Raw genomic sequence first — 5,717 nt, 5'->3', positions numbered from 1 at the left:
ACGAAGATGTTTTTCTGATCCTGAGAAAGAACATGGCCTTTAATTGAGGTCTGTTTCTGTATGAAGTAAGACTATGTGGAACTTACCACAAATATGGAGAAATGTAAACCCAAACTTTTTTTTTCTATGTCCATCTATTAGGATAATTGTTTTGTTCTTGATGTTATGCTTACATTTATCTACATACAAACAAATGGAAAAACTTTATAAGAATTATACAAGGGTATTATGTCTTGTGAAAACACATCATTAACTAAAAAAGTTGTGGTAAAATTGGTTGGAATAGTAAGTGATTCATACTTGGCCTGAAAATGTTCAAGTTCATAGCATATAACCATATACTATCTATCTCATTCTTTAACTGTCATATTGTGATTTTGATTTTATTAAATTATAGGCTCTGGAAGCAAACCTGGTCACTTAGTCTTCCTCTATGTTACCTATATTATCCTAGGATAGGCAAACAGATTAGAATACAATTCTACAATGGTATGTATGTATGTATGTACAATATAAAAATAATACAATTGCTTTTGTATTGAAGTAAGTGAAAAAGATCAACTAACATAAATTTTAATTCTGACTGAGGCATATGTACAAAAACATTTTCTCCATATCCATTCTATCTGATCTCTTAAGAGGCCATGTGTAGTAGATGGAATTATTCCCTCCTTCTTTAAGACCCAGACCAAATACCAGCTTTTCTAGGAAGCCTTTCCAAGCTCTTAAGATCACTCAAGGTACATTCACTCTGTGTTTTTTAACATTAAATTTGGGGCATTTATCTCATCATTTAATAAGTTATTGACTTGTCTGTTTCCTTATAGGCCTATGAGTTTCTTGAAGGCCCAAAGCTTCTTGAAGGCCTAGGTCTAATTTTCCTTAGTAGTCACAGAATTGTCCTAAGTTCTGTCAGTGCACTTGTGTTAAAGGCACATATGTTAATAACTCACTTAATTTTTAAATAAAAACTAATTTTATGTAGAAATATACTCATTTGTATATGGACATATTTATTTTAAGTGTCTAAACTAGCTCTACACTAATTCAAAATTATGAAAAGCCTATTATAATTTATTTAAATAAAAGATGAGACAACTCAAAGTTGGAAGCAAAAAAGCTAAATCAACATCTTCAGTATAACCATATTACTGGAAGATTGTATATTACCATATTATTAGCTTCTTTTATTTTAGAAGTCAATGAGACACTCTCACATTTTGTGTAAATAGAAGTAACTGGATAAAAGTTAATTGTACTTTATGATATGTAAATTGAACATTATATCTTTGATTCCAGTTTATAGCTACTCTGAAAAAGGACTGGCCCTATTTGACTTTTGCTTACTTATTTCTTTTTGGTCACACCCAGTGGTACTTGGGTTTATACTTCATTGTGTGCTGGTGGTACTTGAGGGACCATATTTGATTCTGTGAATGAATCTTTATGGTTCAGATGTTTGACTTTTATACTTACTTTTAGAGATGAAGTTATTTTTTGTTTGTTTGTTTGCTTGCTTGCTTGTTTTTTAGGCCACACCACCCAGTGATGCTCAGGGGTTACTCCTGGCTCTGAGCTCAGAAATCACGACTGGCTCTGGGAACCATATGAGATGCCTTGGGATTGAACCATGGTCCATCCTAGGTCAGCCAAGTGCAAGGCAAACACCCTACAGCTGTGCCATTGCTCTGGAAGATGAGGTTATTCTTAAAATGCTTTTTTTTTTAAACTTTCTAGCAAGTGAGATGGAAATCTTTGATTTTTCTTTTTTATCTTACTATACTGCTTAAAGCTAGCCTCCTTGAGTCTTTAAAAATGCTTGTTTTTTCCTACTTTTATGATAACAGAATTTATCACTTAATAACATGTATTAATTAGAGGAAATATTAGCATAGACTATTTTTCATAAATAATTTATTTATGAAAATAACATTCTATTACTTAACTCTGCTTTTTAGGAGTTATGAGATATTTGAAAACCATATTATCATGACTCTATTTTTCAATATCTAGATGTTTCCACTGAATTATCAAAGTGGTTTTCTGAATTTGCACCTGGTCTGGCCTTTGGCTAAAAATCACAATATTATGAAAAAAAATTGTCCCATAACTAAAATATACATTTTTATATCCATCTTCTAAACATTAAGACCTGAGATTTTTTTAGTTAATCATCATCATCGCTAGTATTTTCATGCAACATGGTAATGTTGAAAAGTGTTGGTGTAGCTTGCTGTGATTGAATTTTTGATTTTTAATTCTTAATTTAAATAAAGTACAATTTTTTATTTGAGTTAAATTTGCAGTGAGAGAATAGCTATTAATTCTGAAGTTTCAAAATAACTAATGTACTTGATTTGAAGCCAGGTACATTCTGAGTTCTGGATTTAAGTGCTCTTGTGGGAAATATATATATACATATGGATTCTCAGAAAAAAATGCAACTGTTCCATGCAAGAAATATTGAGTTATTCTTACTATTTTTAAAATGTGTGGTCAACTATATATTTTTGAGTGGTGCCATTTTTAACACATGGCAATTCAAACCAAAGATCTTCATTTCCTGGGGTAATTTTAATAACTTGCCCATTCATAAAGTATGAATTTAGTGAGGATTGATAGTCTGACCCTGCACTTGACTTAATGAGAAATTCAAGGAAAATAAAAGCAAGGCCTGTGTTTATTATACTTTCAATATTTTAGAGACTAAAATGAAAACATACATATTTGTGTGTAAATGACAACTCCAAAGAAAAATGAAGCTGAATGTGAATATACTAAAATGGATGCTGACTTCTTTTTTAAAAAATTATGTAAACACTGTGGTTTACGAGGTTGTTCATATTATAGTTGTTTATTTCTTTCACAATTACAAGTTGTTCATGATTTAGTTTCAGTCATATAGCTGGGTGTAGACTTCTTAGTACACTTTGATTTTATAGGCATTAGTGGGGCTCATCATTGTTCATGTGGGTGTGAGTTAGGAAATGTTTGTGGTTGGGTGATAATGGATAATCCAACTATTTGAGTTGTAAGAGCACATTTGATATAGCTACAAGTTCTTCCTATAAAAATTAGGAAAACTTCAGAGAGAATTGGAGTTTGAAGAGTCTTTATTTTTTATTATTTTTAATAAAATACTTATTTAAGCAACATGATTACAAGCATGATTGTAGTTGGGTGTCAGTCATAAACAGCACACCCCCCCATAGACTGATTGGATTGTATATGCCCACACACTAAGAGAGAGAAAAGAAGGAAAGTGATTCATGTAATATCAGAAGATCTTTGAGAACTGTTTTATATTTTTTTATATTTTTTATAACTTTTTATTTATTTATTTTTTATCCCCCCATTCACAATACAGACTAGGCAAAGGGCCTGGTTTGAGGTGTATATGGGGAGCATTTACTGTACCTTCTCTTTCTATACAGTCAGTGAGAGAACTGTTTTATATCTTATCTCACAAAAGTTTTACATAATATCATGATGATTTTGTGTATATTATTTAATATATTTATGTCAAACAGAAAGGAATGGGATAGAAAGTCAAACAATTTTTCACAGGCAAAGAAGCAATACATACATTGTGAAATAAAAATATATTCAGTTAAATAATGAGGATCTCTATATTGAAATCAGGCAAAGTAGATGAATTTTGCAATGAATAACTCTAGACTAAATAGTAGGATCAAAGGAGAAACTAGAAATTCCTTAAAAACTGCAGAACATAATGCTATTTATTTTATACTGGGTTTGAATTATAGATCCATTATTCTCTGGTTGTATAACTCAGGAAAATTATATAATCTCTCTGAACTTTAGTAAGCTCATTTCTTCTTTTTTTTTTATTGTGGAGAATCAAATTTCCTTTCTCAAAACGTGTTGTTATGAGGATTAAATGGGATCACCTTATCAAAAAATTAGGCATATATTAATATATAACAAATAAATTAATATGTAAATTATTTACTTAAATAGAAAACTATTATAGGTTCTTAATTAGGAGATACCTAATAAAGTGATCTGTCTAGAATATTACATTGACAATATGTATGACAGCCTCAAATGAGAGAATTTTCGAGAGGTTAGAAATGAGATGGTATAGATATTTTTTATATCTGGATAAAGATTATTTGGGTGTGGAGGAGGGTAGCAAAAATCAAAGAATATCTGAATAGAAGACATATTTCAAAGAAAGAACCTGGTGGTGGACACGGGAATGTGAGAAATTGTAGTCAAAGTGACTCTGATGTTGACTTTTTGAGAGGCTGGGAAAAGAGTGATGCCATAGACAACAAATGGGGAAAGTTATGCATGGATGAACCTCAAAGCTTAGTCAATGAAATCTATTGCACTTAGTCTAAATTTGCTCAAATAATAATAATAATCATTAGCTAGAATTTCATCTTCTTTGTGCTTTTGTGCAATTCTTTTGCCATCTGTTCTAGGAACAATTCGGGATGTCAGTGCTCTTGGAATGAAAAGAAGATTCTAAAGGGAGACTTCTTATATAAAGACATGTATATCCCAGGCATTTAATTAAGTTAAAAATAAGACAAAGATAAGAAAGAACTGAGCTTTCTAAGCACTTGGAATTTCTGAATAAAGAATAAGCCTGAATAAAGAATAAAAAGGCTGAAATACGAGACAAAATAAAACAAAATAAAAACTAGGTCATGAAATAACCCCGAGGCAGTCTTAAATCTTTGAGGTCAACAGGTCAGTATACTTTAAAAAGTGTAATTATAGCTCTTAATTCTTCAGCAGGCTTACCATGTCATGTTAAAGTTATTCACTCCCATATACCATAGCCCATAATGTCACTCGAGGTATTCCTATGGTTTCTCCAGGTATTAAAAAAGCCTGATATGTTTTTGTTTCATTAATCTTTTCTCAGAGGCCAGTGATGAGTTCATCTGACTCTTTTCCATCAAGTTAAAAATCCTTTTCAATTAAAAACTCATCTCTACAGATGGTATTAGCATTAGGAGAGGCCTATTCTGTCTAGAATAATAAATATTGAGATATTTCAGAAATTGCTCTATAAATTATCGAAAGAATTGACTAGAGGGTTTTAGTTCTTTCTTTTCCCCTCTCTTTTTCTCCTGTTTTGTTTTTCAAAATGTATACAAGCTGAAATGATGGGTTTTGCCCAGATACCTTATTGTTACTAGAAAGAATCAGTTTGATTCCAGTGTCTGGGTAATTTTTGTGTAAGCTAATGTGAAATATTTTTCCTATTTTAACCAAGCTATCAATTATAAAAATACTTTATCCAAAACAAATGATTACAAAGGTAATAATAGAAACAATTTAAATCAGGAGAGAATGCTCTGTTAAAGAGGATTAGAAAGACCATTTATTGAATAGTATGGATTTCTTCCAAGCTCCTCTGCATGGAAAGCATGCAATGCGTGAATAATTCATCTAGAAATTCTATCATGAAGTTGTATCAGTTTCCACAGTAAAACCTGGCCATGGAGGGGGAAAATATATCAACATCTGTGACAAGCTCTATGAAGAGACAGTGGCAAAGCCTTTCAGGCACCAGGAGCAAAGCAAAATATAATAAATTCACTTAAGTGTCAAATTTGTGTCGGCTGAATAATGACACCATATGTCTGGATTGCTATGTCCCTGTAAGCTGCTCTGAAAAAAACACATGGCTTTATAGAAACGGCCATAAGTCCCAGGAATAAACATTGACTACTACT

At 31.5% G+C, this 5,717-nt stretch overlaps 1 non-coding gene across 1 annotated transcript; it reads right to left on the bottom strand.

The window, feature by feature from the left end:
• Positions 1-3,342: 3,342 nt before the first annotated feature.
• Positions 3,343-3,475, bottom strand: LOC126021234 (small nucleolar RNA SNORA51). The gene has a single exon (XR_007499826.1). It is a non-coding gene; the product is annotated as a small nucleolar RNA SNORA51 (small nucleolar RNA).
• Positions 3,476-5,717: the final 2,242 nt, after the last annotated feature.

This window comes from Suncus etruscus, chromosome 10 (genome assembly GCF_024139225.1).
Source record: "Suncus etruscus isolate mSunEtr1 chromosome 10, mSunEtr1.pri.cur, whole genome shotgun sequence".
NCBI lineage: Eukaryota > Metazoa > Chordata > Mammalia > Eulipotyphla > Soricidae > Suncus > Suncus etruscus.
This window is presented reverse-complemented; position numbering and strand designations above follow the sequence as displayed.